This window comes from Dreissena polymorpha, chromosome 13 (genome assembly GCF_020536995.1).
Source record: "Dreissena polymorpha isolate Duluth1 chromosome 13, UMN_Dpol_1.0, whole genome shotgun sequence".
Classification (NCBI taxonomy): domain Eukaryota; kingdom Metazoa; phylum Mollusca; class Bivalvia; order Myida; family Dreissenidae; genus Dreissena; species Dreissena polymorpha.
In genome coordinates, this window is record NC_068367.1 from 2,131,748 (window position 1) to 2,156,413 (window position 24,666).

Below are 24,666 nucleotides of genomic sequence, written 5' to 3' on the forward strand. Positions count from 1 at the left end.
AATAAATTGATTTATATTGAAACCGTTTAAAGAGTATGTGCAAGCAACCTTACGTTTATGTGTGCGATGTATCGAAACGGTTTGAAAAAAATATAAATTAGGCTGACAGAATTCCATCGAACAGTTCATTGCATATCTAAGGTGCTTAGATTGGTTTTGATATTGTAACTTATAGATCAGCGCAAAAGCGTGTGTACAAGTCCCGGTTATGATCGTTCTTTGAATGAAAGTAGGATACACTTATAGGTTTATGTTAATCATTTATCTGCATTTAAACAGGGCAAACAACCGTTAGGACTCTGATAATGCATGCCGATTATTGTAATAATATAAGTTAAATTTATATCATATCGTTGTGTCTTCATTGTGTTCAGCTTAAAGGTTTTAAAATCTTAATATGTAAATGTATTAAATGTGTTAACTTATTAAGCGCCTCTATCAATGATTTGGTATTAAAACACATTTTTCGTCTGAAGTACTAAATTGTAAAATTACCAAAAAAAACAATAGTCTATCTTACCGACCGTACAAATTGATCCGGAAACGTTAAAGAGACAAGTAGTAGTACTCCATGGCATAAATGTAGAAAACAAGCACCAAGGGTTGTACAGAGTTTTGACGAAGGTCCGATGCATCTTTGCGAACTTATCGTAAACGTGTCCCTCTTACACTTCTGGTTCAATATTTAAGATCACCTATTTCCTGGGATGAACGGCTGCAATTATCCAGACTGAGAATCGGTTTAGCGTGCACAGTTTAAATAGGAGCCATTATGTTTAAGTACACTACTATGAAAGGCATTTGTGGCAACAGCACAGTATGTTTGAATCATAACCGAAAAAGTAAAAGAAATTATTCTGGTGCTCTTCTGGAGTTCGTGCATTATTTCCAGTTCCAACATGGCACCATATACATGTTACAAATACACCTTTCTTATCAACTGTAATTAATTTGGAATAACAATACACATAACTGCACCTATAAAATGATTTGTCAAACACAAAGCCAAAGCAACAAACATTCAAAATGAAACAGGTTTTCAAAAGTAATTTTCAAATCCATTCGTTTAAACTTGTTCGTTATTGACTTCCGTATTCGAGTTATTGTCTTTGGCAGATCTATTTAAGCTTGTTAGACATATACACGACATAAATCCACCATTTTAAACTGAATGTGGACTACGATTTTGCGTCAAGCGGAATTTTACTGATTTAATTCAATTCAAATCGTAAGAATAACATGTTTCAGTGGATGTGATTAACAGTGGACAAAGAAAGTTTTGTATTGTTAATTTGAAGCGGATGGCATCTTAACAATCAACTTGAAATGTATCCATTTTGAGCAACATAAAGAGTTAAGGTATGCAGTTTGATTATAAGTTTGTTTGTTTTCAAATTTGGTACTGTTTGTTAAGTTTTAGTTATTTGGCTGTTCGATTCAGACCAGGCAACATTGCAAAATCGTAGATGAGTTCAATTATTCATAGGCTGTCAGAATGCTATCTCAAATCTCTCATGTTCGCTATCTAATCACATTTACTTGTTGCATTACACACCAGCAACAGCGAGCACGGTTGAGAGCACGAGTGGGGGCGTTGTAAAGAGTACCGAAGACTGAAAGTTGTCTTTTAATTGTTTCATTCTTTAAGTGGTACAGTTCCAAACTATAGATACATTATTAATGTATGACCGGGAACAATATTTTGCCTATAGTTACGCATTAGTCTCTGACTTCGTTTCAGATTTAAGTTGATACTACTGTTTCGCGCCTTTTACAACCTATTTATTGCGATAACCATTATGTTTATATTGAAGTTAAAGCTAAACAGAAAATATTTAGTCCTGGACAAAAACGATCTTGTCCTCATGTTCGATAGCTTTCAATGGTGTAAATTCATCTCAGCGTAATCGATACAGTAGAGCACATTGCCCATTTTTCATTGATGTTCACAATTTGTCTTAAACAAAGTGCAATTGTGAACAAATAGGTAGTTTTCTATGTAATCTGTTCTATCAATCATGTTGTGTTTATGAGCTTGTTTGGTTGTCATATTTGACATTGTAGACGATATGTCTTTGTTGTGTTTACGCGGAAGTTATCACAATCTTAAACTTTTGTTAAATTTAAACTTGTTGATTTTTTTAAATGACAGTATTCTCTGTATTAACTTTGTTTAAAGTGACTGTGCAGTTGTTCCCATCAAAGTAGTGTGCGTTCAGAATATTATTTCAAGATGAATATTAGCAATTGAACAGTTGACAACGAAGAAACTGTGATCGAAAAATGATTGTTTGATCAAATGAATTTGTAAATATGTCAGCTCTGACTATTGCACTCGTTGTTACCAAATTAATATATGTATCAGCACGGTGATAAATTTCTTGTGTGATTTAAAAAAATATACATATATGTTTTGCTCTTCAAGCCACACTTTATAATTGTGGATATCAACATGAAATGCTGTGTACATTAACAGTTGAAAATTATTACACGTATGATAAAATTGCTACAAATAAAGGAAGTAGACTGAGACTGATACAATGTTGTATTAACGTATGTGTTAGTCTAGGTAAAAGTACATAGTTGAATGATTAGTTGCAGCATTTGAAAACCATTGAAAGTGTATATGTCCATATGTTTTGCGTATAGGAATCCCATTTATATAACAACATGAATCATTACCTGTGAAGGACTTTAAATTATGTGATATATATTAATGTTATTTCAACTAAAATAACACAATTACTGTAATTGAACCACTAATTGAATAGCTCATCATTGTTTTACCAAGTATCTAGTGTTATCAATCATTACATTCAGCTATGGTTTATAACACAGATGTTCGCACATTTAATTAAAAGACCTTATATTCCACTCGAAATGTTTTTGAATCAGTCAATTAAAGTTGTATCGCTATCCTTTTACCAGGGGGTGTTAAATGTAAATTATCTTATCACTATACAGTGTTTTGCCTGGCCAAGTATCTATATTTTTCATGTTTTATTCCAAATTATCAAGTGTCCAAGTTAATTTAATTTAAGCTCAGTTCATGCATAGCATGACATTATGAGCAACAGTTATTCAAAGTGTACACAGTTGAAGGGACTACCTTCGATACAGCATATGTTTACATTTAAAGGGAGTTAATATTTACATGTTATACAACAAATACGAACAATATTTAAACATTGAGAGCATAGGGGAACATACAATATTGTAATGTATAGCAAAGCAAACTCATAAACTACGTTATACATTTAACTTTTTCAATATTTCTTTAACGAACAAACATAGTTTCCTGTACGCACTGTTATGCATATCGATGGGCATTAGCAATTAAAATTGTATCTTTTTTGGTCTCGTGCACTTTTTCTTATCAATGAAACGTTTTCTTAGATCATTGAGGGCATAAAATTTAAGTAACTAATGAAGTTCATCGCCTATATGAGTATTGGAGTTACATAAACAACACATTTTTTGGTTCAATTCTATTGCATTCCAGTTTCGACGGGTAACCTGTTATTTCGTGTGCGCATTCTCATCATGTATTTTAGAGATTTATCTGGAGTTCTTACTATGTAAGATTCAAAACAAAACGTGTCTTTAAACAATCTTTAATTACTGCATTTACTAGATTTATTAATATTTGAGTAACATTCGTTTATAAAGATATCGGTTAATTTGTGTTTCATATTTTGAATGAGCCATGTGCAATTCGGAAAATCATGAGATTGACAAATATTCATCATTCCGCATTTAACAAAAATGCTCCGTATATACTCTTTACTTAGAGCAGTAACCTCTTTAGTATTAGCAATTTTGCGCTTAAAGGCTCTATAAAGGTCACAAATCCAATTATTATGCATAATCAACTGGTATAATTTTTACCGGATTTCAGTTACTCTTGCCTAAAAACTGCTTATAACACAGCTTAGGTACAACGTTGTCAAGAATTATGGAAGATAAACCCGTTTCATAATTGGAAGAAATGTTTACATTTTTGCAACTAACGTGGTGTGTAGCCTCAGAGCGTTGACATATGCTAAAAATAGCCGAAAGAAAATTCTATTTTAATTCTATTTTAACAACTTTTTACCAGCAGAAAGTAACTTATTAGATCACTACAAACGTTTTAACCATTTAGAAAAGACCTACTTTGTGAGTGATACCCGAAAACGTAAAAAAGTCATCGTTATATTTTTGTTGACCTGAGTCACTTTCACTTTCTCTTTCGCGAGTAAACAGCAATGTAAATAAACTGATTGTTTGTAAACACAATTGACTTGGAGGACACTTTATTTTTGAGCTCAAAACAAGTTGTATTGCTCATTTTTTTGTTATTATGTTCAATAGCATATATATATTGGTTTTTGATAACCTTTATAAATAAAATATGAAAAAAATATTTTAAAATGTGTAAATAATTACGTATCTTCACCTTTATAGAGCCTTTAACATTTAGATTATGATTTGTCAGTTGTATAAGAGCTGAGCAGACAAAGTCATTTAATGCCCAGTTGGTTAAAAGTGTCGTTCCCAGCAACGTATTATTCGTTATATTAGTATTCGTTATTCGTTGATTATACTGACTATGCACTGTTGTTTATGGTTAAGATGGGCTTGGAGTACAAGGTCAAATACAATCACTTAATATTATTTTAATAGTGTAACATATTGTATATGTTAATGTTAGTTTCGATTATGTAACTTAGTTGTGAGATGGAATTAATAATTTATATTATTTTATATTTTAGCAAGGAAACCGAAGTTCTGATTGTCCTCTACAAGTTACATGTACATCAGTGATGACAATTGTGTTAGTATTATAAACTAGGAAGGAAATAAGAGGTTTTCAACGGTCAAGAACTCACTGCAATTGACAAAGAATGTCTGGTTTAAGATCATACATCAATAATAATGCGTCACATGCAATTAGTTTTGCTCTTTAAAGATGGCTAGACGAAGGAGCAGAAAACAGAATCATTCAACAAGGAAAGAAAGAAAAGCTTGCAAAACTGCTCAAGATGTGCCAAGTACTTCGACCGATAGAAACGACTTTTTAGGAACACGCACGTATGAACGCTTTATACCGTCAAGAGGAATTCGCATGTGTATGAGTGTACTTGCCTCAGTAGTAGTAATAGTAATAGTAGAAGTAATATATTTAATCGTAATCCGTTTTTCAAGTGAGAATGTTTCCATATTTTTAGTGTTTTCGTTAGCTTTATTGAATTATTTTATTTAAAAAAAATTATTAAATTTTTGGAAGAAACTTCTTTGTTTTCGTAATTAAAACAATCATTCATAGACCCACTGTGTAAGTTGATAATGCATCTTACATTTATTTAGTTGTGTATTATGATATATATATATATATATATATATATATATATATATATATATATATATATATATATATATATATATATATATATATATATATATATATATATATATATATATATATATCGATATCTTATCGCATTTCGATTAGAGCCTTTGCATTTCGTAGACTTTTTCATAAATGTTTCGTGCTCAATTGTTTCGTACCACTTCATATTATTGGTTTTTATGAACAGTATTTTCATGTATTCCTTCGATATGTTAAAAGTAAAATTTAAATCACATTTATTAGTATATATATATATATATATATTATAATAGGATTAATAATAATTAGTGTAATTATAATGATGAATTTTAGTAATATTAATAAGAGTTTTACCATTTTGATAAAAGTTGAAACCACAAATAGTGTTACACTTTCATTTTATTGTCAAATTAGTTATTCAAGCTGGTGTGTATTTCAGCAATTTAACATATCATCTCTTCGTATTACGTCATCACATCGCATCGCATAAATAAATCTCCTGACAACCTTCGTTGTTCGTGTCAGTTAAATTATTTGTAGAAGTAGTCTAAACAGTAGTAGTAGTAGTAGTAGTAGTAGTAGTAGTAGTAGTAGTAGTAGTAGTAGTAGTAGTAGTAGTAGTAGTAGTAGTAGTAGTAGTAGTAGTACTAGTAGTAGTAGTAGTAGTTGTACGAGTAGTAGTAGTAGTAGTAGAAAAAAGAAAGATGGAGAATAATAGTGTATTGCGTTATGCAATTGTTTGTAGACAAACATCGGACCTGAACTAATATTTACATTAGAACAAATGTCTATGCTAGACAACAACTCACATCTTTAGCTTAAATATTAAACATACTTCTTTATACCACGATGATTGAAAATTGTGATCATTACCTTAGTGAAAAAATGTTGTATAACACGTATTATGGTGTTGCAATTAATATATAATGTGCTTAATGGCATTTATGACACAATTGTATTTTCATAGCTCAATTCATACATTTGACATGTTAAGTTATGTGACTGTACACAAAGATAATATAACTTTGTTTCCAATGGTCATGATTAAATAGATATGTTCACATACTACTTCTCGGCAAATGTATTATTCGAATTCATTTTATCGAACAGTTTATTGAACACTTAATTGCTAATAAATTGTATTATTTTTCTATATTTATTATTCTTATGGGTTTAAGGGCACATTTTGGGCAACCATATTGATTATGGATTCGAGAAAAGAAACGTGTTGTGTAAGATTTAACTATTGCATTTTAATGCTTTGTAATTGGAATGATTGTTGGTTTCATGTATCAATGGCTCGCCTGTTTTAATTGAAAAAAAGTTCGCGGTCTTGTGTATGCGATTGTGTTTACTGGAAGTAACTGCGCATATGTAATTCAGTTTAGCGTAATATTGCTTACCAACGGCATAAATCGTGACAAAACGAAACAAAGTTCAATACATACCTATGCGTAATGATAACAAGGCTTTGACATGATACAAATGTTGAATCAACAATTAACAATTAAGACTCACAATATAAATTCAAAACTTAAATAATATATATAGAGAATATTATGTGAGTGTCGGATAGAGATCAAGTTTATCATGCGAGGCTGAGAAACATGTAGTGCGAGGCTTGCCGAGCGCTACAAAGTTTCGAGCCTAGCATGCTTAACTTGATCTCTATCCGACACTCACATAATATTCTATTTATCCTATTATTGTGTGGTCGTTTATCGTTCAAAAAGAGCAAAAATACTTTAAAATTCAAAGGAACAGCGCTGGTTTTTCAAGTTGACTCCGAAGTGTTTGTTTACTTCAACGTCATCATTTGCTATGACGTCACATTGAAACATATGGTGTTCCTACGATAGAGATCGGAAAACCATGGTCTAAAAATAGCGATAGTATTAAGGTAAAGTTTATACGATCGTTGTTATACTATCGATTTTCATCTGGTAATAGGATAAATATAACATATAAATTAGCTATAAAATGAAACAAATGTGAACGGGCATACGTGCTTGTTGATTTGATGTTGTTTGTATTGTTTATACATATTGTGATACATCTTTTAAATGCTATATACGGTATATTCTTGATGAGTTTGGCTTTTTAATTATAATTTTAATTTATTTGTATGATGAGGTAAAACTCTATTTCTATCTTTCAGAAAATACTAACATTATATAAGATAATTAATGTCTCCACAATAGTTTGTATAGCATTTGCAGATGTTTCTTTCGTTATGTTATCTGCGGTTGCAACTCCCTACTTCAATATGAAATTTTGGATATATATTTTGGAATTTATCATAATGTATTGCAATAACTACGTTTGCGTTTTAGTAAACTTTTTATATACCGATAACTGATAAAGCATTCACAATATAGTAACACTTGTTTATAAATGAATTATAGAGATTTTATTATAATGTCATTACAATAAATTTAATGGATATACAGTAATTTACTCTTACATTTTGGTTGTACATGTATTACTAAGAATTATGTGTTTACTGAGAAATATTATGTGTGACACAGTGTAACAATATGCTTAGACCAAATCTAAAATCATGACTGTGTTCAAAAAACATTACAACCAGTTCGTTATATAAAGAACATTTAGGCGTATAACTTTTGACATTTTAAATATATATTACACAAACATTCTAATTGGAATTGCTCTTAAATCCAAGTTGTTCTCGAAAGACTCACTCTTCCAAGCAAGCTATAAAGCTTTAACACTTGGAGATACTTTATGTGATAATGATTTACTTAAATATAAAGCGCAATGTAAGACGATTCGCACATAAGTTGTTGTACGTGCTTTTTAAAGAAGCGCATTTAACTCGAACAAATCTTCAATAAATCAAATTTCATCACTTATTGGTTATACTCGGTAACGGTTAAAAGAAAACGGCCCGAATATGGATTTGTTGCGCATTAAAGCATGTACATGTAATTGTAAAAAGGGCAATTACTTCATAAACGGCTAACGCTATCGTAAAACATTTAACATGTTCGCTCCTTGTAGATCTTCATTCTTTCAAATGTTGACGAAACTTGACCGCAGAATGTATGAGGTGTTGGGCACAAATGCTACATAATACGCAATTCCAAAGATAAATAAATATATGAAACATAACGCAATTACAAAACTATGTCAATATATATTGTAGCAACTGTTTGTTGTAAACGTTTGACACACATTGAACGAAAACTGAAGGATAAGGATTGCGTTGAAGCTTGTATTAGTAAATCAGGAAAGGAACAACGAGTTGTGCACTCAACTTGTGACTAACGGATACATGAACGCATGCACGCATGCATATGCGAATTTCGGTTCGTATCACCTACATTTGTATCATACTGATCATTCATTAACGTTTTGCATTAACAAGCGCAGGATAATATAAGAACACATGTTTGAACTGACAGTGTTATACCATACACCCAGACGATTGTTTATTCATGTATGTTAATGAATTGTGGGTTATTGCAAACTGATGGTAACTCGAATATAATTGTGCCGGCTAATAATTCTACATTATGCATCGATAAGAATTTATAAAAACCTGTGACTTAGACTATACTGTTCCTGAAGCCAGACGCTTTTTCAATAAGAAGAACACAGTGAAGCATTAGAAACATATCAGCGCAAACACATTGCGAACAGCACATTCAATTAAAACCATATAAAACTTCTAGCGTTCAAGGCAGCGCTGGCTATTAGTATGCCTTTATGTGAATGAACTAAAACAGAATGTAAGCGAGGTAAAATTGTGTTTTGTAAATAAAATGTATTATCATCGAAAACAGATACATATCATAGCAAATACCTTTAATCATTTCTATCTATGACGGAACAGTATCGGAAGCAAACAAGACTTATGGGTTATGAAGGTAAAGCAAACATTATTTGTGTTTACATCGTGCATTTTTAGTTGTCATGAGGTGAACATTTGTATTTCAAGTAATGATCGATAACATGCAATTATTGTATAACAGCACTGTCAAAAAGAACAATGCAACTTATGAAGTTTTGAACATCACACTACACATAAAATCAGCCGTGACCATCGATAACTTAATTGATCTCTAAGCGCAAATGCGCAACACCTGACGCTGATGTGTGTTATTTATCGAAAAATTTGCCAAAGTCTTAATGGGGCTGGACAGAGTAAAATTGAGTAAGTTATTGCAAATCCCAATTCCACCGTGTTTGTTTATTGTGTAATAGTTAATAGTGCAAATTACAATTTTTGCGCAAAAGCTTGGATGGAAGCCCTAACAATAATTGCGTGTTTCTCATTCCATACATAGATGGTGACGTTACTACGTTATTGTCACCTCTATACTAAGACGCATCACATTCCCCTGGTTTGGGGAATTATGCTTCCGCCAAAGTAGTTTTGCGTAGGAATGAACGTGTTAATAATGAAAGAAAAATCTTTTTTTATTGTGTGTTTAAAACGGAATGTTGTTTAAAGAAATGTTATTTAATTATGTTTAAATGTGATTTTGAATCTCTATTAAGACTGATAGCGATTATTAGAAGCACGATTACCTGACCTACTTTCGTTTTCACTTTTTACTCGTAAAAGAAGTGCTACCCACAATTCCTTTCGCGTAAGTACACAGGTCAGTAAGACCGGTGTGTACACAATGCGTGTTTCTCTGAATAAAGGCAAGTTACTAATAGTGTTGATGTGTATCATTAATCGGCCTTTTTTTAAGCGAAAACACGTTCAGAACGTGACATTAGTCTCTGATAATGCATCTATATTATTGAAATAATATCATATTTAGTGTTCGCATACCTTGTTCCTTTATTAAATTCAACTTTATGACTTACTCATCAAAATAGTTAAATGTATTTAATTATTAGGGGGCCTCCATAACATGTGGTCTTTAAAAACAATACGTTCTTGCAAAACTTAATAATAATATTAAATTTAAAGTTTGGACAGGCCGTACAGTAGTCATCATGCATGACGTGTCCGTCGTCCGTTATATCCGCCTATTGGATAAACGTAATGTAGAAATAGGCTCCAAAAAGTTGGACGGTGGCTGCGATGAGGCTCCGGTTTATTGTTGAGCACCATGCTTAACCTTAAACATTTACTAAAATGTATTGAATAAACTTTAAGGTCAACCATCAACTGGTTTGAAAGTATACAATTAACAAGATTAAACATGTGTATGACGTTCATAGTTTAAATGCAATTTAATATGTTCGAGTAGATTACTAAGAGTTGGTAAACACTACACACACTTTATAGACAAATGCAATAAACCTGTATTATCTTTTACCCAAAAGAAGATTTAGCTATCACTTTTAATGCGACCCAACAGTCGCAATATAACCTGCAAGTTTTAACTAAGATCCTACGTTTTTCAATTATAAGATTATATGAGACATAATTATGCAATAGATTAACATGATGTGTACACACATATTGGGATTTTATAAAATAAATATGTATAACAAAAAAGGTGTTTAAGATGTAACTTCCAAATTGATACAACTTACTACGAGTATGCAATTCATGTAATTCATGTAATGTTCTTTCCGATTTTAAAAATAAAACGTGAACAATAAAGTTATCTGTTTAATTATGACCAAATGTGATCAAATCTTGATTTTCATTTCCCAAAAACATTCAGTCTGAGCATTTGCTTAAGAATAATTACATTTCCGAATCATATACTATACTCATATAGTATTGTCATCTGAATTGAGGGACATTTTTACAATAGCGTTCATATATGCAACATCTTGGACAACTTTAGTGACTTGGTCTAAAATAACACATATAGGCTATGCGACAAAGAACAACATGGGCGGAGTAAACGGGTCAATACATAGGGTTCAAACTGTGTAAATCTACAGTGACAATGTATATAGTATGAAACCTTAATCGTATGTATACAGCCATCATATTAGCAACAATATTGTGAAAATCCGACTTAAGAAGCCACAAATTGTATATATCTGTAAGTCAAAACCAATGACATAACAATTATGTGTTTGTTTAATAAACACATTGTACGCTAAAATGGTTGATTTTATCTTTACAAACATACGTTTTGATAGACAGTTTTTGATATATAGACTTATATCCTAATTAAAACATGTATTATACAAGCTTTAAATATTTTGACCACATAAATAAAGAAAACAAGACATACATTAGAAAAGAAACGCCATAACTACCGGTATATTTTGTACGATGCATGTGTTCGTGTTTTTCATCCAAAGATGAAAGTTTTGCATTAAGCTTTCTGTGACAAATACGGTAGATTATCTAAAACATATTTCAATCAAAGTTGCATTTACAAGTTCCTCAGTAAACAAAGTGTGATGAATTAGTTTCTCATTTTTCATATTTTTTCAAAAATGTTATCAACTATAAGAGTAATTATTGTATCATTACCATGCGTGGACCTCTGTATTACGTAAAAAAGTATCATATATTGTATTTCTATTGAGAATACTAAGATCATTAACTTTCGTTCTAAAGTTGCCCCTGTTAACATATCATCGTGTAAATGTTCTGAATACTTTTAATATATAATTTCTTAAATGTATCTGTGACTGATTGGAATTGCTCAAATAAGTTTTAAATCGTTTAGTAGGAGCAATTTAAATGGAACCTTTATATCAACTTATCATTTAAAATGTTTTTGTGGCATTTTGTTATTTCAGTTTTAAATATAAATCAAAAACAGATACGACATCTTAATCTTCTTAATATGGAATTATTTAATATCCAGTTGTATTTACCTTCATTGATTGCTTAATTAGAATTATCAAATTAAAAAGAAAGAATAACACGTACTGCTTTTTTTTGAAAGCTTTGGCTACAAGTTTAATACAAAAATTGCTGCGCCCAATACAACATCGGTTTTAAACGCAGTTTGATAAAATACTGTCCAGACAGTAATAAGGCAGACAATAAATCAATATTTCGAAATGAATCGATTTACTACAATGAAGTACCGTATACCTGAGGTAGATACACCTAAATTGAATATCGACGTAGTAGGCGCTTGTGTTTAAAGGGGCTTGTTCACACTTTGATAAACTGACAAAATTGAAAAAAATTGTTTCGGATTTGCAAATTTTCATTGTAGTTATGATATTTGCTTTATAAAAAAATTACCAAATTGTTTCCATGCTCTAAAATTTCCATTAAATGAAACTTTTGACGATTTGAAAACCTGAAAATTATAAAGCGTCTCAGACGCGAAATCAGTTATTTTTAGTCAGAAATTGTGAATGGGATCCCAACTAGTATACCAGAATGCAGCCTGCGCATGCGCGCTGCGCTTATCCGCTTTTGGTTTACAAACAATGCATCTCATTTCTGTGATCGAAAATATAAAAAAAGAGAAACAAAAGCCGGAGCCAGCGACATCGCTCGAATTTATTCAATCTTGGCGACAAGATTGAGTGTTTGCAGAACCATAGGAGTATCGTTGGAAGAGACGAAGACAGGGTAATGGCTTAAACACACGAATTGTAAGTCATATTTTAGAAGCTACGTTTAGTTTTTGGCAAGTGTTGCCTGTTTACAAAGGAATTTTAGCAAAAGTTTGGATAGATATTTAGTTTTATTGTATGGATATTTTACTCTGCAACGAAACCAGATACGCACTGATAACATAATTTGTTCATTGCGCGTTTTAAAATAAGCCTTTATGCCCCTATGCCAAGATGTTCGTATCAATTTAATGAATTCGTTATAACTTATAAGGAACACTTCAACACGAGTCAAATGAAGCATGAAATTAATGATAAATGATGAATTATGAATGATTAATCTATTCGGTATATATTATATTATAAAATATACTGGTATGCAAATGTATATGTTATATTATGTAATCATTTATCATGATATGATAATATGATTATACAGTTTATTCCCTGATTTTAACATCAATTTTGTTTTTTCTTTAAATTGATATGTGATCAATTTTATAATCTAATACAAACCTTTTTAAGGTATTTAGGAAGACGTGCCGGCCAAACTATTGCAAGTTTGACTGTTCAGCATAATGTTAGAACAACAAACTCTTCACCTATGCACGGTCATCAGCCCCCGCCAGGTCCTGGCCTGTCATTTGTGTCACAAGGAAGTACCACACCTGGTCATGTGTCAGGAATTGGAGAGATAACAGCTTACTTAGAGTATGCAAACAACCCTGTCTTAGCATATTTTAATTGATAAAATAATATATTTATATTCAATAAGATTCTATGTGCTTCCTAAAGTTCATTGGTAATATAATTGCTTTATCATTTTTTTACCAGAAACTTTTTATGTTATGAAAACCAGAGGATATCCGATAGCTGGTTTGTTTTCTGAACCGTTCAGATAACTTGCATGGTGATTGGTCATGAAATTATTTCAATGCCATTCTCCTCCAATGTAGTTGTACAGTAATTGTCAGTTAGTGACTCAAGTATGATAACTTCATCATATAATAAGCTCATACTGGTGAATCAAGAAGCCAAGAAAAGTATTGGTAGGTTTATAAGTTTATACTGGTGAATCAAGTAGCCCAGAAAAGTATTGATAGGTTCATAAGTTAATACTGGTGAATCAAGTAGCCCAGAAAAGTATTGGTAGGTTCATAAGTTAATACTGGTGAATCAAGTAGCCCAGAAAAGTATTGGTAGGTTCATAAGTTAATACTGGTGAATCAAGTAGCCCAGAAAAGTATTGGTAGGTTCATAAGTTAATTCTGGTGAATCAAGTAGCCAAAAAAAGTATTGGTATGTTACCTGATTGGCATGATATGAATAAAATAATGTTTAAAATAGCAAACAAATTTCATGATAAGTTTTAGTGTACACTTTAAAATTACAAATATGCTTATATGTTATTTCAGAGTAAATTGAAGGCAGCCAACAATTGGACGGTGGTGCCAATCAATGAAAAGAAGGGATACACGTACATGCACTGAGTACACAGAGATCATCAAGGAAAAAACCCTTCGATCAAAGTTCCTTTTTGATTCAGCTTATCCAAAGCTGATTGCCTCTACAATTGCCCCTTATATATCCACCTGCGGCTAATGAGGAGCTGCAATATCCAATAGGTCAAGGGCAAGCAAACCGAAAACAATATGAAGATATACAAATTGGTACATGGTGTATGTAACTATGTTGTTTTAACTAACTTCAACATACCATTATTATGAATTAAAAAATTGACAAAGCTGAAATCAATGATAACTGATTATGGGTAGGAACATGTTGTGTGAATTTGGCAGCATGGTTTTATAGGATGTATACCATTGAGTATAAAAGTGCATGTGTGACCCTTGTTGTTTTTTTCAGTCAGAAGATGACTTTAGTATTTGAAATGATGCTTGAGTTTATTTGTGTAATATGAAGGCGTGACCAAATGTGTGACATTATGGTCGACTGTCCTGTCATCATGATGGTGATAAAATGTGATTTTAATAAGTGAACTGCTTATAAACATAGGGCAGAAATATCATTGATAAAATACTGATGAACATAGCATACAAGTGCCCTGAAATGCCATGAGAATATGTATTTGAGTTTTAAGTGTGTACGGTATTGTGATTTTTGTTGTTTTGTTAGAAAAATATAGGATCCAAAGTATTCAATCATAGATTACTCTGAAAAAGAAGAATAAGTAAAAAACTTGTCTGGCAAATAACTACATAAACGATGGGCCAAGTTCCAGATTTTTTTGTCACAGTCAAGACCATTAACAGAAATTGTTGACTCTTATAGGTGTTATGTATCATGATTTGTGTAAAGTTTTTTATGGGAGACCCATGATCAAACATGGTGAATTAATTGTTTTGTTATTACAATAGAGGATCCAAAGTATTTGATCATAGGTCACTCTGAAACAGAAGAATTTGTGAAAACCTTGTCTGGCAAATAGCTAAATAAACACTGGGCTCAGCATTTTCCTGATTTTTTGTCACAAGTAAAGACTATGAAAAGGAATTATTGACTCTTTTAGGTATAAGCTACCATAGTCAATGTTGAGTGCGTGCTGCACACCACATTTGTTAATGTTCTATTAACAATGACATAAAAGCACAATGCTATATATAGATTATGTATTGTTTTCCATTGTTTATCAGTCTATAAACAACCATTTATTCTAATAGCCTTACATAAACTGTCATAAAGATGATAAAGTGCTGTTTATCCATAAATAAAAAATTGGTGGAATTCAGAAATAATTTGATCTGTCAAATGTTGAAAGTTGGAAACATTTATTCAAAATGTTATCAATTATAGTTTTGTTTCATGAATATAGAGTATTATGTTTTGTGTTCATTATGTTATGGATTTTGTTGTTTTGTTTTAAAATGTTTTAATAAATAACATGAAGAAATAAGAAGCTAGTTTGTTCAATTTTGATTTATTATTACATGTATATTACACAGCAAAACATTACTGCAAGAATGTTAAGTGAACACCTTATTATAATACATGTTGAGTTCAACACTGAACAAAAGAATATGCATCAATTAAAAACGACTCATAATACATTATTATATGAAACTGCATCATGATTCAAAAGTTAAAGAGCATATAGACAGCTAAAACCTAAATAGGTGAGCCTTGCCCTGGGAAAATGGGGCTTAATGCATGTGCGTAAATTGTCGTACGAGATTAACATGTGCTGATCATACCAATCAGGCAGACAATTGCTGCTTTATTGTATTTTTTGTTGAAAGGGAGAGAGAAAATCCAGATAAGGCGGAAAGTGTGTTGCCTCTGATTAGCCTGTGCAGTCTGCACAGCCTAATCTTGGACAACCTTAAGTACATGCATTAAACCCCCTTTTTCAAGAGCGAGGCTCAAATATTTATTAAATGATTGATTAAGTCTTCCACATAACATCTTTTAAGAAACTTTCAGTAAAACATGTTTATTTGATGACAGGCACGGCAAAATCAGTAGTAAATTCATAGTATTAATTTGTGTTACATTATAATACTTACATATTGTTGCTGGTTATAAATGTGGAAAAAGTTTGAATATGCATTGCTAAAATACATGTTAATTTTCTAAGAACTGCCCCTTTTATTTAAGGAATACTGTATGTATGCCCCTGTAATATTTCTGACAAAAGAACAAGATAAATAAATAATGATTAATAGAACAGTAAACTTGGTTTTCATTTTGTATACAAAGGATAATTATGTTCTTATTATTTACACTATATCGAAAGAAATAAGATTACATCATTTAATAAAGAATGCATTACTGAAGCTTCAAATTTAAAACAACCGTTTATCCACTTAAATGTTGCAAGCATTCTTTAACAACAAGACTAAAAAAGCTGTTAACAATAATTTTATTAACTACTTCCTTTCAAAAAAAAGGCAGGTACAGTTTTGTTGTCGTCCCGTTGAAGGTGTTCATGTATCCAAAGGATGTACTGTGATCAATCTGTGTCCACCACATCTTCAGTGCCAACACGTTGTTCCGAAACGTTTCCCGGATAAGGAGGGTGACAGGATCAGTCACCACTTAACCCTTTTTCTGAAAAATATGAACACATAAAAAACTCAAAACCCCTTGCTAAATCTCTCTCTCTCTCTCTCTCTCTCTCTCAGAGCTCTCTCTCGGAGAGAGAGAGAGAGAGAGCGAGAGAGAGAGTCTCTCTATCTCTCGGAGAGAGAGAGAGAGAGCTCTCAGCGAGAGCGATCTCGAGAGATAGATCTCTCGCGAGATCTAGATCTCTCTCCTCTCTCTCTCTCTCTCTCTCTCTCTCTCTCTCTCTCTCTCTCTCTCTCTCTCTCTCTCTCTCTCTCTCTCTCTCTCTCTCTCTCTCTCTCTATATATATATATATATATTACCTGTTATTTATTGTCCATATTTTAAGATGCAGGAACATAATGGCCACTGTTTCGACAGTAAATGAGTTACATTTTCTACACTTTTAATTTTAAGCTGAGACAATTACATGAGTAGTTTTACGTGTTCTATATTCATATTACAAGCAACAATATTTGATAAAGATAAAATGCATTACTAATTCGGTTTTTAAACAGGCCCACAGACAAATAAAATATTTGATATAAATAAAATGCATTAATAATTCCGTTAAACAGTCCACAGAAAAATAACATATTTGAAATAGATAAAGTGCATTATTAATTCTGTTAAACAGGCCCACAGAAAAATAAACATGAACAATGGGTAATATTCAAGAACAGTAAACATTCTGGTCTCTGGCTTGTACAGTATTGTCAGGCCATGCCACAACAAAGCTCGTCTTCATCAGTTCTACAAATGGACAATTCTTTGCAAACACATCATCATGGTTAGCTTGAGGATGGTCCCAGCTGGGCCAGGACAGGCTGTCAGTGATAACTGTTGACTGACTGGCAGCAATTTCCTTCAACAGCTCCTATGCTTCCGGATAAGTAAGGTGGTCTATGATATCCTTCGAAAGACATTTCTGCATTTAACAATAAATGTTTTGAACATAAAGCTAAGAATTTGACACAAGATGTAGCTACATGTACATATAGATTTTTTTATTTTTCATGACACCATTTTTTAACAGTCCTGTCAGATTTTTTTGTAAAATTTCAATATTCACCTATTGTGGTGTAGGATCATTTTTTTAAATTCTTTGCTCATGTAGCAACACAGTTTTACATACAAACGACTTTGTTTTATATATAAACAATTAGTGCGTTGAACTGTGTTTTTTTCTGTTTCCATTCAAGAATATTGTGAAATGACATAAAAAAAATAATGAAATCTCAACTTGCCTGAATATCTGAAAACATTATCTACAAATTATTGCAATATTCTCAAATGAAATCAACAGAAAAAAAATGCAGCTAAATAAGTATACCTTTTAAATCAAATCTTGAGGATATTCAAAACAATTGAAAAAAGAGGAATATCCAGAATATTCTTGGCTTTAACAAATATAATGATACATGCATTTCAGATGACCTGTATTTGATTTATTCAAAATACAATGTACTGTTGAAATACACATTTATCAAAATATATACGTGCTTTGCTAAATTAACAAAGAATATAAAGATAAAATACTTTAAATAAAGAAACAATAAGATGCACGAAAATAAATTTGGGCGATTTGTCTCTTGGTTGGAGCGAGTGACCATATCTTTGATGCGAGTTTGTTTTTGGGCAAGTTGATATTGGGGCGAGTTGTCTGGCGCCAGATACATGCATTTGATGCCATGAATTACTAAACTGTGTTACTATTTTCAAAAATAGTTTGGTTATTCAGTTTATTTATAAAATAGCTGTGCAGAAGAAACTGATATAAATACATTAACCCTTTGCATGCTGGGAAATTTGTCATCTGCTAAATGTCATCCGCTAAATTTCTAAAATTAGCCATTTCTTTGAATTTTTTTCAAAGAATACTATCAGAATAGCAAACAGTTTGGATCCTGATGAGACGCCACGTTCTGTGGCGTCTCATTTGGAACCAAACTGTTTGCAAAGGCCTTCAAAATTTGGTTCCAGCGCTTAAAGGGTTAATTATGAGTTTTGGGTTTAATTAATAAACTACCAGTACCATTCAAATGCATTTTAGTTAATAATAAATGTCATTGTCATATAACACACAATAATGAATATGTCAATAAATGCACAGCATCTTGAATTGCCTGCCAACAAATAATGTTGTCAATGTCAGTTATGAGGAAAGAAAAAGATACTTTACTGTTTAAATGATCTCAGTACTCCAAGGCTAATGATAAATTTAATTTATTTGCGCGAATACTAAAGTTAATTCTGTATTCAACTTGGCTTTTAATTTTAGTCTCTGTCTGTAACTCAAGTGTAAACGAGGAGAATCAGTATTTACGCGTTCTGTGATGTATATGCATATACTTATGTAACGAAAACGAATTCATTTGATCAGTTATACTATTTTAATCTACTTTTATAAAAGAAAATCATACGCACTATTGAGTTTTACAATAAAACACATATTTTACCTTCTTCTTCCGTGTTTGACAATACAGATTCCGCCATATTTGTTGTTGTTGTTGTTGTCACAATGCGTGTTTATATTTAAATTTACATTTAAAATCTATATTTTAAATGTCGGGGAAAAAACCGATCCAAGGGTCAGTGGTTCGAGCCTTGGTGCGGCTTACTTTTTTCTTTCTTATTTTAACTTTATTTTTGTTTTATACTGGAGCACGTTATTTGCGATGTTTTAAATTTATGAATTTAAAGCATTAATTGAAAAACTTCAAAAAATGCAATTTAAGTGTGAACAAGCCCCTTTAATTCACCAAGTTTTTATCGGTATTGGAAAATATGTACACGACGGGATACATTTATAAAGGGGCGAGACGTGTCGGGGTTCACAATAGTGTGTTGATGGCTACCGTATTTGGAGTATCTTCTATTTTATATATAGCTAAGCTGCTTAGATATATACACGATTTATATTCTGAAAATCAGTCAAAGGGCATTTAAAGGACAGTGCACGAAGTACGAGCGGGACCCAACATACAGTTCAAACATAGAGGACCAAGATGTTGAAGTTACAAACTATACCCCACCTGCACCCAAGCCTGGTCCAGCAGGGCTAGACACTACTGGGAAGGAATTTGTTTTTCTTATTTGGAAACAAGAGGGTTAGGTAAAGTTTATTTTTAACATATTCCTTATTCACAGTGTTGCACATACAGAAGTTATCTTGGTCGAATTCAGGTGTTTTAGGTACTCTAAATCTCCAAAGTTGAACTTCTATTTAAAAAATATACATATTTACTTACATGTATAACATAATTCAACCTGCTACTGCTGGGTAACTCAATGTGAGATATCGTGTGAATTGCTGGTCAACCTAGCATGTGATTGAATTGCAACAAGAGTTATGTTCAGACTAATTTCTCATTTTGCTTTCATATAATAAATCATTCTTAATCTTTATTGATAAAATGATATTAAATACTTTTTAGATGAGGCAATGTTACATTACCCAAACTGGCTATAGTATTTTATTTGTGCATCATTAAAGAATTTAAACACTCTTCTCTTCGCTTCTTCAGATTTATGAATAAATAAGATGCCAAAAACTTACTTTGATATATCCATAATTCGAAGAAAAGAGCGTTTCAATTTTCATAATAACAGTTATTATGCCCCTCTTGAAAGAGAGAGTTAATATAGTTTTGCTGGATGTTGGTATGTCGGTAGATCATTTAGTTTCCGATCAATAATTTGTCAACTTTTTCACTGATTGGCTTTTTTACTTTCCATGTGCATAGGGATTGGACAGTATATAACCCCTATTTAAATTATGGTCACTTGGTCAAAGGTCAGGTCACAATAAGTGTGAAAATTGTTTCCGATCAATAACCCTTCAACTGAAAAATTCTCTTAAACCACAATGCATAGAGAATGGATGTGAAGGAACTTCTTCTACGATTGTTCAAATTAAGCTTCAAAATAAGTCCTGTCCTGGGGGGGGGGGGGGGCAATGTTTTTCCCTTTTATGTTTAATTGTAAACACTGCAAAAGTATTTTAAGTTGTTTACATTGTACTTGGGCGAGCGACCCAGAGCTCTCTGATTAACGGAGCTAAAATGGATTTTTGTGCAACTCTATGTAAAAGTTTTGGTTTTGTTTTTTCAGGGGCGTACTTCTCACATAATTCAGATAGCTGCAGTGCATTCAACTGGTCAGTTTTCAACATATGTGATGCCTGAGAAGAAGATGTCCCTTGAAGGCGTCAGAAATAACTGGAGTGACTGTTGTTGGCGACTCTATGCCTGTCAAGAGACAAACAATACACAGCTGTCCCCATCAAATCTGCTTGACAAGTTTTTATAACATTCTTACAGAAATGTTCACCAGTTATTTTAGTTGGGCATAATATAGAGTCTTTTGATTATAAAGTGTTGCTCCATGCTATCCATTCTTGTGGAAAAATGTTTGGTGTTTCAGCAAAATATTTGTGGCTTTTTAGATAATGAAACATGTTCATTACCAAAATATTACCAAATATGAAATCATATAAGCGGGAAAATTTAGTTAAAGACGTCATTGGTGAATTATACATGGCACATGGCGCTCTGCAGGATATTTTAGCTTTACAAAAGTAAATAGAACTCTGTTCCTCTTGACCAAAATATTGTAAACAAATATTCATTCAGCTATGACCGAGCAGTATTAGCATACAATGTGTAACTAAATGTTGCTTCCAACATCAAATCTTTGCAAACCATGATTGATACAAAAGTTATAGTCAAGGTGTTGCAAGGAAAGTTGCAGGAAGTAGATTGCAACTTTACATTTGAGTACTGTATCAAAAAGAAACGGAAGGTTTGAGGAGCCCCCTGTCAGAGTTTACAAACGGACAAATCAGAGTAACAAAATCAGAGAAAATAATATATGCAATAGCGAGTTATTTGTTGCCTGACATCTAACCAATTGTAGTTTGCATCTTGTATATAGATTAGCTATGAAATCTAATAGCTGTTACATAATTGTTTTTCCTTCTCGATGACAAACATAGTTGTGATTCTTATGTCAGTTGTATTTCTCATGTTTCACCTAAGTTGTAAGATATAAAGGCCAGCGGGGCTTATGTCATGGTCCTGTGTCCGTCGTGCGTGCGTGCGTTAACGTTTTCTTTAAACATCTTCTTCTCCTAAACTACTGGTCCAATTCTGATGAAATTTCTTGGGAATGTTCCTGGGGTGAACCTCTTTCAAATTTGTTCAAATTTAGCCCCTGGGGTCAAATTTGACTCTGCCCCGAGGTTCAAAAATTGAACATATGCTTATATAGGGTCTATTTTGTGAATATTTTACAAATTTTCTCGTCCATAACCATTGGGCCTAGGGCTACCAAATTTGGTATGTAGTGGCATCTTATAGTCCTCTACCAAGTTTGTTCAAAGTATGCCCCTGGGATCAAGTTTGACCCTGCCCCGAGGGTCACAAAATTGAACATATGCTTATATAGGCCTTTTTGTGAAAACTTTAATATCTTCTTGTTCATAACAGTATGGCATAGGGCTACCAAATTTGGTATGTAGTGACATGTTATAGTTCTCTACCAAGTTTGTACAAATTATGCCACTTGGGTCAAATTTGAAAACTGCCCCGGGGGTCGCAAAACTGGACATATGCTTATAAAGTGCTTATTTTGTGAAAACTTTAAAAATCCTCTTGTCCATATCCATTGGGCCTAGGGCTACCAAATTTGGTATGTAGTGACATCTAATAAACCTCTACCAAATGTGTTCAAATAATGCCTCTGGGGTCAACTTTGACCCTGCCGCGGGGGGTCACACAATTAAATAAACGCTTATAAAGCGCCTATTTTGTGAAATCTTTAAAAATCTTGTCAAAAACCATTCGGACTATGCCTACCAAATTTGGTATGCAGGAACATCTTATTGTCCTCTACCAAGTTTGTTCAAATTATGCCCTTTGGGTCAAATTTGACCCTGACCCGCGGGTCACAAAATTGAACATTATATACGCTTATATCTTGCTTATTTTGTGAAAACTTTTACAATATTATTGTCCTTAACTCTAGGACTTAGGGCTACCACATTTTGTATGAAGTGGGATATAGAAGTCCTCTACAAAGTTTTCTCAAATTATGCCCCTGGGGTTAAATTTGACCCAGCCCAGGCGGTCACAAAAGTGTGCATGTGCTTAAATAGGGCCTATATTTAAGTATTTGCACATGCGGATATTATTTGTTTCAGTCTTTTTTTCAGCAAAGGAGCGATACAGGGCCATCATGACCCTCTTGTCTTTAAATACACATCACAGAGTTCTAAAATAATAATTTTAAAATATACATATGTTCAATTTACAACCCACAACATGGGTAACAGTAGGGTGGGGTAATTTATGATGTTTATTTGAACATCAACATTGTTTTTCATTTGTCACATCTGAAATATTTTCATAACAATGTACATTATATATTTCTACGTGTATCACATTTCAGTTGATAATTTGATTGTTTGGAGCAGTTATTATATAGATATGTTTTAATTACTGTTACAATGTAAGTTATTATATTTTTTGAAATTAAGTCCATATTAAAATGTCTGTAGCAAAAAAAAACCACGGTGACCTATCAATTTCTTTACTTTATTTTAATGCTAAGCTAGTTTCCTTTAATTATTGAGAACTTCATATGAATATGAATATTACATCAAAATAAATATGTATCTGTAGTGCATGTTATCTATTTTGAACTGTGCAATAAAAATTCAAAACAAATAAAAACTAGTCATACTTATTTCTCATTATTTTTTACGATTTCCAATATTTTTGGTTTTAACAGTGTTCAGTATGATAATACAAATGTTACAGTTGCTAATCTAATACAATCTGAATATTACTATGCCATTTTAAATGTATTACACACAAACATTTTACCGTACCCCCAATTTTATGCCACGCAAAAATGACCTTTCTTCAAACGCACATGGCATTTAAAAACCTTCGTTATCTCAAAATTATTCACGGTGACCTCCCTTTTTTTATTTTATATTTATTTCATATACAGATCCATTAATCACCATACAAAAAATTAGAACATTCCGGATATTCTGAAAATTTTCACAAAACGATCGAACATCCTTAACGCTTACACAATTATCTCCATTAATACTTAAGTATTAAAACAATGTTGCAACAGACTCCAGGATCAGAGAGCGATTTTTAAGTGCACAAGCAGATATGTTGTTAACAGTACCAAACACACTGCATATTGTTTTTCACTAATGTCACGAGTTTAAAGCTGAAATTCCAATCAATTAAAACTATTATAACATATATTGCAGGTGTATATTTTCCTCAAACATTAATGAATTGAAGAATATACTTAAAATTTATACAATTATAAACCTTAAGCAGTTACTTTTTTGAGGACAGAACCGCTGCACAGACCGAATACTTGTCATGAGAGATGTTTTTATATAAAATCTAAATAAACGCGTTAGACTTATAATTGTTTTAAAGCTCACGTCATGCGATATAACAATTCCGAGTGTAACATTAAAAATAAGAGTACTTGAAATACAGTTAGCTTTTATCTGTACAGATGGCTCGAAACACACGCAACAAACAGAAACATACAACACGGAGACAGATGAATGCGTATAAAATAACCAATGAAGAAACAAGTTATTTGCCAGATGATAAAAAATAAAGAATACTCAGTGAGACTTTCACGTGTTATTGATGACGCAGCCGTCAATGAACAATTTCATACAGTTTAAAAGGAAGATAATGCGTTCTGATGAACG

The 24,666-nt window shown here is 32.2% G+C and overlaps 1 long non-coding RNA gene across 1 annotated transcript; it reads left to right on the forward strand.

Moving 5' to 3' along the window:
* The first annotated feature begins 12,633 nt into the window (after nucleotides 1–12,633).
* On the forward strand, nucleotides 12,634–15,774 carry LOC127856493 (uncharacterized). Its single transcript, XR_008038069.1, has 3 exons — nucleotides 12,634–12,883; nucleotides 13,370–13,555; nucleotides 14,260–15,774. It is a non-coding gene; the product is annotated as an uncharacterized LOC127856493 (long non-coding RNA).
* Nucleotides 15,775–24,666: the final 8,892 nt, after the last annotated feature.